Consider the following 12,021-nt stretch of genomic DNA (forward strand, 5'->3'; position numbering starts at 1 on the left):
TGCATTCCCAACACAATGACAGGATGACAGCTATCACAATCTGAAGAGGCTGCACTGGGAGCTCCATGGTGCAAGAAGCTTCTCCTCACAGTCCCCTTCCAGCACAAGAGAAGGCCAATGGCCTGTGTCCATCCCAGCTAAGAAGTCCTCCTATCAATCCTTCCCTGGGTGATTATGGAAACAAGATCACAAACTCAGCTCTGGGTTGTGGGTTTGTTCCAACCCTGACTGCTCCTGTGCCTATGTGCCCAGATTGTATGGTGGCCTCCAGTCAGAAGTGGTGGTCTAGCTATCCATGGCTGTACTTTTACTTTGAACCATGGTATGCTTTTGTTGCTTCTTTCTAAGCTCTTACCAACGAACACATTCAATTTCTGTCAGAGGTGAAAGAGTCAGGCTGCACTATGAGCCTGTCCTTATATGTGTTTGTATTGTCACTGAAGATCTGTGTCAGCTTGGCTGCTGCCTGCAGTCTGCTTGCTTGTGGGAAGTGGGATGCCACAGTTAACCAAAAGATCTCACTGAAGCATGAAAAAATCTACAATCTACACAAGCCACAGGAGAAACATCAAGCCAGCTAGCTGAGAGTCATGTTTAAATCAACCAGAAGCAGAACAGCTTACACTTATTAGCAGTTCCTTTGTTCCAAAGCTTTGAAACAATATCTGCAACAAGCAATTATCACTCCTGTAACGAATCTGCAGGATATGGACCAGGTTATCTTGCAATCACTCAACAAGGCATGCGATAACAAGGGATTACTTATTAAACTTGTACACAGGGCATCCTTAGTTCCTCCAGTCTTTGACTTTTCGGTTGCTGTCCCTCACCAGGGGAGGGGGGGGAGGGGGGGAAGAGGGTAATGGGAGGGATATTCCAGCCAGCCACGTGGATAAGAGAAGGATTCCCTCAAGGCCTGACCACTCCAGGCAGCCACACATCCTGTCTGACCAGCTTTTGTGTGGGATGCAGAGGGACACATCACAGCCACCAGCTGCCAGCTGACCACTCTGCACTGCAGAGGCACCCACAGTCCCTCAGGCAGCTATCACCCAGACTGAACATGAAATTTGGTGGTGGAGTAACACACTGGGGCCTCAGTCTTTGGGAGAGCTGCTCAGATGAGGGTGGGTCAGACTGTGGCAGGGCAGGAATCATTCCACATCCTCAGTTTGGGCACACATCCCTGCCCACTGGAGCTGCCTCAACGCAGAGGGTGTGGAGGACAGGACTGCCCACCCATGCACCTGACTGTATTCAGGGCTTTTTGCAGCTCTGGCCTTCAAACTCAGGAGTTTGGCTGGATAAGTAGGTGACATCCACAAAGGGATGCAAAACACTTTCATCTGTCTTGTCTGCTTCTCTCTCCTGAGCAATGAAACAGGTAGTGATATGAGTGCATTGGCTTCATATCCCTTTTTCCCCCCAGCAGCCCAAAGGGAGATGCACAGGAGGGCCAATATCATTTTTGCCGACAGATCTCATAGCAGCATTCAAGTCATCCCTCCTGAGACCTCCAGCTCCATCCCAAGTATGATGGAAAAAAATCATTCCTTCTCCCAAAAGCTTACTTCTCTTTTGCCAGAGCTATGACAAACAGCAAAGAAAATCTGGTTCATTCCAGGAGATGGGAATAGCCAAATACACATATGCAAAGCAACTGAATTCAAATGAGGACTTCACATTCACCACTGAAGTAAGAGGAGTGTTTTTGCAATGGCTTTGTTACTGAGCAGTGCCATATCCACGAGGTGACCGACACCACCAACAAGGGTACGATCATCACAGATATCATTACCATAGTGCAACGTGAAGAGCATCAGCGTAGAAAATGGTTCCTTCCCTGCAGGCACCATCAGAGGCTCATTCAGAGCCCGTCACACGCTTTTCCTAAATCCAGACTGTCCAAACCCTATCCAAAAAGGTGTTGTCAATAGAAATGCACATTAAGTAGTTACAACACACTGCAATTAGCAATGTGCTTTTCCCACTAGTTCCACTTTTCTCATACATGGGTTTCAACGGAGCACAAACCCCAGGCTGGGTCCCACATCATGGCTGGCTTTCACCCATGAGTGCTTCAGCTCAGACTTTATCTGTAATAACGAAGATTTCAGCTGTGCACAGTGTCAGCACATCTTCAGCACTCACAAGCATCACTACTGCTCAGAAGCAACGAATAAACACTTGCCAGCTGCCAGAGCTGGCTTCAGTGAGCTCCAGCCAGAGCCCAGAGCAGTGAAGCCCCAAGACCTGCTTCCAGTGCAACAGATGTGAGCCTGCTGCCTATCCCCTGGGGTCAGACAGCACCTTCTACACATTCCAGTATCTCTTTGGAAGCGCCAGTGAAAAAGGCTTTTTGTAAGAAAAGCCAAACAGCTTACAGTCTAATGCAAGAGCCCCACAGGGGACAAAAGAATCATTCAAATGAACCTCCTGCAACTTGTGTTTGTCAAGGAGATTCAAATCCTCAGCACCACATGATCTCAGAGACCCGGACACCCTTTAAACTAGCACACCTCATCAGCCCAATGCCCAGAGGCCAGCCCTCGCCCACCAACATCACTCCCACCCCAAGGGAGGAGCTGACGGGGTCTCTCATTAATTGTTGAGATCAAGATCCCACCTGTCTGGCTTGCAAGCCAGCTTGATATGCCCTCTGATGTCTTTGTTACAAGCCAGGCATGTGATTGTGTTCCACAATTTTGCTTTTGTATGTCTGAGAAGGAGTTTTTCTCAGGTTGTTTCTTTTCAGGCTTGGACTAGGACAGCACCAAGGTCTTAAAGGATTAGATTTAAGAATAATAAATGATGCATTACGTTACAAAAAAATCCACTCCCTTAGAAAGCAAACTTCCTTGTCTTTCTGTGGTGTCTTTGTGAGCGATACGCAGGGCAGAGAGAATAGGGAAATGTACAGCACTTGGCACTTGGCACCCTTCAAACCCGTTTTTCCACATTTTACAACCACCCTGGCCATGTGACCTATGTGGAAAGATAAACTGAGATATTTAATCCTTTTTTTTTCTTTTACCCACAAGGAAGAGAAATTTATGTGGTTGTGATCATTAAATTACAGTAAATGATTTGCCCACAAAAGAGAAAAAGCCATGGTTTAAAGTGGAAAGGCTGGGGAAGGGGAGCTGCTCACAGCCTGATGCTGTAGCCTGAAAACCCTCTCACAGGGAGCTTCACTTCCACCCTGGCTGTGGCATTCAGGCAATCAGTCTTGTAACCTTCCTGCAGGTGAGGGTTGCCACCGTTTGCTTTTGCAACCAGAATATTAATTACCACTTTCCAAAAGTCTAGCTTTCCCATCTGCCCTGCTGCAGCAATTACCCACAGGTAAGAAACTGGGGAATAACACAGTGTTGCTCCACCAAGCAGCGGCCTCCACAATTTTTGCTTTGTCTCTAGAACTCTAAAACTCCAGCTCAGCGCTGGGGCAGGAAAGCCAGGTCAGTGCAGGCTGGGTGAGAAGCGGCCATGTTGCTGTTAGAATGCAGATCTGCTCTGCAATTGATCCACAGGTGTAAAGGGCAGGTGCAAGAGTGCCTGTCACTGGAGATTGTTCCCTCCGGTACCCAAGGCTTGCATGCTCTGTGATTTTTGACTACCGTGGCTCTTTGCTTTAGTTTTTCCTGTTTGGCTACTCTCCCTTACGCTAACACGTACCGAATATTTCCTTTATGGCAACATTAGTTCAACTGTTTAAATAGCTGTTTGCTACAAGCTTGTCAGTTCAGGATGCAAGGGAGCCTTGGTCTGACCAAGAGAACAACCAAGTCTGAAAAGTGCCTTTTCACTGCTGCTATGGGACATGCCAGTGAAGCACCCACAGAGGCAAAGTAGAGTTCTTCACCTCGGGTGTTATAGGAGCATGATGCCCACATTTGCTGACCAGAGCTACAGCAGGTCAGCTGTGCACCCCATGCACCCACAGATGTTCACCCACCACCAGGAGAAAAAACATTGCCATCAGCACTGCTGCTGGCTCAGCCAGCCCCGGGTTAGGGCTCAGGGGAGGAGCAGAGGCTTGCATTTGATCAGGCTCAGCTTCCAGGTGTGGTCTGCCACATCCCCATGCAAACCATTACCCTGGCACAGGGAGGAGGCAGGAAGAGAACCACAGGATCATAGAATCATTAAGGCTGGAAAAGACCACTGTGATCTCCAAATGCAGCCATTAGCCCACCCCCACCATGTCTCACGAACCATGTCCCTCAGCACTACATCTACATAGTTCTTGAACTACTCCAGGGACAGTGACACCACCACTTCCATGGGCAGCCTGTTGCAAAGCCTCGCTACTCTTTCTGAGAAAAAATGTTTCCCAATGTCCAACCTGAACCTCCTTAATGCAACTTGGGGCCATTCCACCTTGTCCTATCACAAGTTACCATAGAGGCTGACCCCCACCTTGCTACAACCTCCTTTCATGTAGTTGCAGAGAACAATGTCTCCCCTGAGCCTCCTCAAATGGATGATTGAGTTGATCTCTAAACCCTAAAAGGTTTAAATCTCACAGGGAGCAGAAAGGGGACTACTAGTTGTCTGACAAAACTGAATCTATGTGTACTTCCAGAATATTTTGCCTTGGAGTTGAAGGGGGGGGTGATTGCCTGAGGTCAGTCTAGACTTGGAAGTCTCAGATCATGTCCCTAAAAAGTTTTCAATTTCTGTCACATTGGAATGGAGGGCAGAAGGAAAGAAAAAGTGCATAAATGCGTGTGGGAGCACACCTCCAAAAACGAAAGATGAAAGCTACTCTTTTAATGAAATAAGAAGGGGGAAAAATAAAGACAAAGTGGAAAAACCTGGAAGAGGTTAACTAAGGAAACAAAGGGCAGCTTTATGTAATGAGCTAATCCACTCTAGAAATTGTAGGGCTGGCTAAGGCCTGGGATTTTTAACACAGAAATTCTGTATAATTAGTGCTTTGCTGATACTAAGACGATAATGACAAAGAACCCAAAAGATAAGATTTAATAGTAGATGAGACTTGGAAGCGTGAAAGAAGAGAGAATAGACAAGAAACCCCTACCTCTCAAAAAGCAAGAAACCGATAAGGAAAATGGAGGGGATTTCTAAATTCAGATTTTATGCTTGGATCAGGTAAAACAAAAAGCTTTTGATGACTCTTACAGGATGTATTGATCAAAAAATGAGAGCCAGGTTCAAATGAGCTAGTGTCTGTAACAGAAGTGTGAATAGTTTACAGCATTCTACTAAGAAAGCAACTTTCAGACAACTAGTGACTGGCAAAAGCAAATTTTTTTTTCTAGAAATGTGAAGTTTAAAATGTGGAAGCTTATTTACGTTTAAATAGACCTAGAAGGATGGACCAACATCAGCACAAAAAAAAAAAATAATAATACAGGACTAGCAAACAGTAAAGCCAGGCAAAACCTTATGAGATTTTTGCAAAAAAAAAAAAAAAAAAAAGTATGTATCCACTGGATCTGTAGCACCTTTCCACAGCCCTTGCCCTTCACTTCTGCTCCCGCAGGATTGGTCCCACAAGTCTGAGCTGCCAACACCTCCTGCTGGTAGGATGACTTGCCCTGGCAGCTTGCTGGGTGACAACTTGCTGTCTGTCTTCTGCCAAAGTGACTGTTTGCAGTGAAATTTTGATGTGGGTTGGACGTTCCTAGTACAATGAGCCTCACATGATGGCTATTTTGGTCCAACATAGAAGGCTTTTCTTTGACAGAAGAGAGACAACTCTGCCTGCTTTAACCTCTTGCATTTCCTCACTTGCTAAGCAGCTTGATTTTTACCTAACTGGCTTGCTGCTACAAGGAATGAAAGGAGCAAAGATGTGTCAAAGTAGCCCAAGAGTAAAAGTGCAGATGCTGAGTCACAGTACCCATGTCCTTAAAAAATCTTTATTGCTTTTGAAAATGTTGGTATTGGTTGCAATTGATTTTAAGGAGAGAATTATGGATGAAAGAGCTACTTCCCACTAGGCAATTCAAGATTAGCATATGAAGAAATAGCAGCCATACTCTGCCCACAAGAGCAATTAAAGCTTACAACATACCTAATATTGCAGCAAGCTATTTGTATTGGCAGCAAGACTGCATCTTCAGGGGCAGAGGTTACCCTAGGTGTCCCAGTTATTCAGATCATGCCTGGGCACTGTACTGGAATATAGACCACAAGAAATGGTGATGTAATGGCCATACAATGTATGGCAGTGCTTTGTGCATCCTGTATGCCTCGTGCACTGTCCACAAGGCTGGCTTCAGATGGGAATCTCATCTATCCAGGACCAAGCACTTAGGACATGATGCGAGATGGGAGATGGTGGAGCAGCTGAGAAGTTAGGTTTTGGAAAAATTATGTTCATTGGGAGCATACAGTTGAAACTAGATGGTCTTTGAGGTCCTTTTCAACCCAAAGCCATTATATGATATGATTCTATGGCATGATACAGGTAGAGAATAGGGTTGGAAGGGCTCCCTTAGACATGCTCTAGAAAAGGAGGACAGGCAAATTAATTTTTAAGAATAATAAGAAATAAATAGAATAATAAGAAATAATAAGAAATATTTAAGAATAATTATGGACATTGCTCCTATATACTATTTGGGGACCATTTTTTATTAAATCTACCCTAGCTTCCACCATGTGCTGCCAGAAAAGCTGCTCTAAGGCACATCTGATCATTGTGTTCATGTTCTGTGCTAAAAGCAATCCAGCAAAGGGACTAACAGACACACTCCAGGGAGACCACTGAAGCCAAATTTCCCCAGCACAACAGGACACAGGTTTGCAGCGTACACTCCTCCTCCACACGCTCTGCATAACCCTTGCAGGCCTGGACCTGCAGAGATGCACCTGGGGACGCTTGGCACTAGGCTGCAAGTACAGCACCCTGTCTGAGGCACACGCAGCGTACTACAGCTGCAGTAACACATCCACAGTCTTTAGCAATTCACACTACTCATACCACACAGCTCTAACGTGGGGATACGGATTAGCAAGCTGCTAATTCATTAGTGCCAAGTATGTAAACAGCTACAAAGTGCTTTGAAAAACTATACATGCATTAATAGTTGCTTATCTTCAGTGAACCTTCATAAGCATTTCAGGACTCTCACCCATTTAATGCAATGGATTGAATCTTGCCTCTTGATTTCTATAGATATAAAAACACTTTGCAGCCTAGCTCTGTACTCACAAGCTAGACTTTACAGGCAGTATGGTGGCTTTGCTGCAGCTACCTCATGCAGACACTTCTGCCAGATGGCAATGCTCCTGATAGGAAAAGTAAGGGTGGGAGAGATTGCTAGCCAACAGAGACCTCAAAACAAAGGAAGAGATCACTGAGGCTCGTGTACAACTCTGGGCTGGCTGCCTCTGCAAGTAGAGGTCCTCTCCAGTACAGCTGCCCTAGAGAGCTTTCTAAACTTAGGTAAGTCTCCAGCACACCACACTGACCAACTATCCTGCAAGAGCTCCAACAAAGCAGTGATGCTATCTTGGCAACGCTGTCTCTGAGAGAAAATACAACACAACCACTTTGCAAAGATATGTTGAAGGGGACAATATGCAGAAAGGGCAGGGAAAAACAATGATTTCTGCACATCCTCACCCAAATGTGCACCAAAACTCTCACAAAACACGCGGTCACAGGACGGACCTCTGGAGTCCATCTGGAAGGATTTCAACCCTGCTTAAGCAGGGCAACCTACAGCAGGCCTAGTGGCTTTTGAATGTCTCTGGGGAAGAAGGTTGTGCCAGTGCTCCATCACTTGCATAGTAAGGAAGTGCCTCCTCATGTTAAGACAGAGCCTCTTGTGCTCCACTTTGTGCCCATTGATCCTTGTGCTGGCAGAGAGCACCACTGAAAAGAGCCTTGTTGGTCCACTCTGCAAGCTCCCTTCAGGTTTTAATGGACATTGATGAGACCTCTTCCACCAAGCCTCCTCGTCTCCAGGCTGAACAACCTTCAGGCTAAACAGTCTCCAGCTCTATGCTTCTCCTCACAGCAGAGGAGCTCCATGTCCTTCATCATTTTGGTGGTCCGTCATTGCACTCTTTCCAGTACATCCAAGACTCTCATACCGGAGCCCAGAATTGGACTCAGCACTCCAGGTGCAGCCTCAGCAGTGGGTAAGGAGAGGGGAAGGATCACCACTCTCAACCTGCTGGTGACAGTTTGCCTAATGCAGCCAAGAATACCATCAGTCTTAGAAGCTGGGTCACACTGCTGACTCACTGCTTGGTGGCCACTAGGCCCACTTCTGCAGAGCTGCTTCCAGCTGGGTGCCCCAGCATGTCCTGGAGCTAGGGCTGTTCCCTTTCTTCATGTGCAGGACTGCACTTCTCCCTGCTGAACTCCATGAAGCTCCTGCCAGCCACCTCCCCAGCCTGTTGATGTCCCTCTGGATGGCTGCACAGCCCTCTGGTGCATCATCAGCTCCCTTCAGTTGTGTGTCATCTGCAGATTTACTGAGGTGCACTCTGCCCCATTGTCAGATCGTTAATGAAGATGTTAAATAGAACTTGAATGAATACTGACCCCTGGGGTATTCCTCTCACTACTAGTCCCCAACTAGACTTTGCACTACTGACCACTAGCCTCTTGGCCTGGCTGCTCATCCAGCTCATATTTCAACTGCTTCTCTGTGAAGATCTTGTAAGAGACAGTGCCAAAGACCTTACTGTAGCTCAGGAAGACAATGTCCACTGCTCCCCCATCATCCATCAGGCTAGCCGTTTTGTTATAGTAGCTTATCAGGCTGGTTGTTCAGCAAGATTTGGGATTAACTCAGCATTACCTGCTCAGCCAGACCCTGCCAGCATTGTGCCCAGGAACAGCAGTGGGGATGGCCCTGTGCACCACTCCACATGGGAGCAAAGGATAAGCAGGAGTGCCAGGAGGAAGCAGCAGCGTGACCTGAGTTTTCTGTGAAGATGATCTGCTGCCAGCTGTTCCTGCTTGCCTCAAGATTAGTTTTGGGCACTGAATTCCTTGTCTATAAACAAGTAGGGCTTTGGAAAGCAAACTCAATCCTCACAAAGACCCACTTTCACAAGAGATGGAGCAAATGCTCAGCACTGACTGGTGTTGCATTGAAACACCACTGTACTGTCTTCAAGCTCTCATCTGTCTGGGCACATTCCGTGTTCCCCATAAAGCAAGAGAAGGATCCCATCCTTCAGACAGTTCAGGGACAGGTTCACAAGTGATGAAAAATTGTTTCTAGCATTCGACTATGCCCCACTGAAATTATAGGTTCCCAACCCAAGTTTGAGATGTCATGCAAAAATTAGATGGAAGCAAACTACAAAGGCAAAATAGTCTTTCTTTTTTATGAAACCTCGGAAGAATAATGCATTTAATCAGCAGCCTTCTGCACCGCCTTTCATAGCCTGAGAGGTACCATGCATTTAAGCCATAGAGGCCAAGTTATCTTTGTGACCTTAACCACCAGGAAAATTTACTAATGGCAATTAGTAGATTCAGAGGCCAAAATAATTAACCTAGATAGAAAGCATATAATAAACCTCCAGTATTCATCTCAAGGAAGCTGAAATAGAAGAACCAAGACAGAAATTAGGGTGTATAACAGCTGTGCTGTGCTACAACCACTGATCGCAGTAAAATGAACAAGTATTTGTCTTCTCATAGAAGTTTTGCAAAATGTCATCTAGTTGCTATAGTATCACAGATTACTGGCCAGTATTTAAGGCAACAAGAGCAAACTGCAAAAGACTGTATAGATTCCTGATAAGATACTTTTTCACCTAGTTTTACAGTGAACCTTGGATCTCACAGCTCAGTCTGAGAATGAAACCCTTTTCTCTCAATAGCACGCAATTAGGTAAATTACTTGTTATAGATAAAGTTGTTCTTTGGAGAGATATTACTTGCAGTGAGACACTATAAGCCATAGGATTGATAAGAACAGAGAAGGTTCATGCACCAGATAAACAGCAATGAAATTCTAACAAAGCTGAGGTTTGTGGAGCACCCACCTCCTTCACAAACCCTTCCTGGATTAAAGTAACTGCTCCCTTTTCCTGCAGATTTCATTCATTTTAAGATAAATTTTTACCTCTGTAATGCAAATTGCCCCGTTTGGTTGTTCAGCAGTAACAACTGAGTTACAAAAACAGCACAGCCCTATATAACTTTGGGAGACTTCCAAAGCAGCGGTGGCTCTCCTAGGGCACCAAGCACCCACAGGTGCCAGCATCTGGATCTAGATTTAAAGGACTGTCAGCAGCCTGTTTGCAGGCTCCTGAGCTTAGTCAAAGCAGCTGCTCTAGCAGTGCTATATTTCTATAAGTGCCATCTCTCCAAACTTGTCCAAAAGTACTTCGGGGAAAATATATATATATATATTAAACTAATCTCCATTAGGTAAGTAGAAGGAATAGGGAAATCACTAACAGGATACTCAGTTGTCCTGGCTAAGCAACCTACAAAACATACCAGGTGATAGAACTATCAATCAAACAAACAAAACCAACAATATTACTGTGCTGTGACTTGTATTTACTCCCATCTAGAGTGATTTATTCACACACACAAGAAAATCACGGAGTGCTTATCACAAGATAAACCACAACAGTGGCCTCAGTCCCAGCCAGACCACAGCAGCAGGACTAGTCTAGAGCTATAATGTACTCAGATGCATCCTCTCTAACATTCTATAGCATCTCCTTGAAACTAGATCATGGTCATCACCAGTCCTACTATTATAAAGCCCCACTGTTCGCATACAAAGCCTGCAATTTTAGGTACCATCCCTCTCTTTTGAGTTATGAACAGGAATTTTTGAAATCAGTAATTGCCCTGGGTTCCTTCACTATAGGCAGGGTTTAGCATACACACAATGGATTTCAGCCAATACTCATACCAATCCGGTTAATATTTACCTTTTTGTTCTGGCTGGATGTCTTTTGTGTTTGGGGTTTTTGCTTGATTGTTTTTAAAGAAAATACATGCCATAAAAATTGCAATTCAGCAGCTGTGGTACTACAGAAATGAACAGTGGCTTACATTTTGCCACTGCATAAATATGAAGCTCTGATCCCCACACTGACCTGCCAGCAGCAGTTCCCATTAGGGTTAGCACCCATGAACATTTCCAGGGCTGGGCTGTACTAATAATCACTAAGCCAACTAGTGCAAACACAGTTTGTAACCTAGTGTGCTGGGCATTTGCATTTAATTATGCTGAACAGACAAACTATTTTGTACTCTGTTTATCATGGTAGGTTTCTCCAAGTTGATTCAATCACAGTAGATCCTCATTTAAGGAATTCTGTTCACATCTATAACACCTTACAGTAGCACCTTCAGTCATTTTGCCTTATCACCAACCTGCCTCCTCCTTCTGCCATAGGAAGGGAGACATTCAGTTCTGAGTGCCCCTGGGACAGAGGGAAAGGGAAGAAGTCAAGCACCAGCCTGGGTTCAGGAGGATCACCTTCAGGGAACAGCTGGAAACAGTATCCTGGGGCAAGGTTAGAGCACAGGCAAGGACCAGGCTGCAATTTAAAGAAACGGATCACTTGAACTGAACCAAATTACCATCAGTCTTATTGCACTATTACACCTGTTACCCCATTTGAGTTGTAGTCTCTACTCTCCAGTTGTCTTCCAATGGGGGGATTGCAATCTGATGCAAAAGCAAAAGATTAAATTGGCATTTTGAGAAGAACCATTCTTGGGGAATAAGCACAGCCTTCGATTATCACAGTGTGCCAATCAGAGCAAGGAGGAAAGTCTATATGGTACACTCTACTTCTGGCTTCCAGAAGTTACAGATGGTACGGAATGTATCTGCATGTCTGTCTCTTGAAATGAAGCTATTATTGAACCACCTCTATTATTTCCCCTTCCTCAGCCTAGCTGTTTGTAGAGATGGTCTCATCAAAAACCTCTTTTCATATCAATACATTTGCAGTGAGCAAAGTATGAGATTAGTTGCAAATCAACAGTGTGAGCAAATAATCCCTCCTTCCTTCCGTATCAGTAACATTGCCCTACCCAGTCAA

This window comes from Cyrtonyx montezumae, unplaced genomic scaffold (genome assembly GCF_038088225.1).
Source record: "Cyrtonyx montezumae isolate F1298 unplaced genomic scaffold, pur_monq_1.0 scaffold_2, whole genome shotgun sequence".
In the NCBI taxonomy this organism is placed as follows: Eukaryota; Metazoa; Chordata; class Aves; order Galliformes; family Odontophoridae; genus Cyrtonyx; species Cyrtonyx montezumae.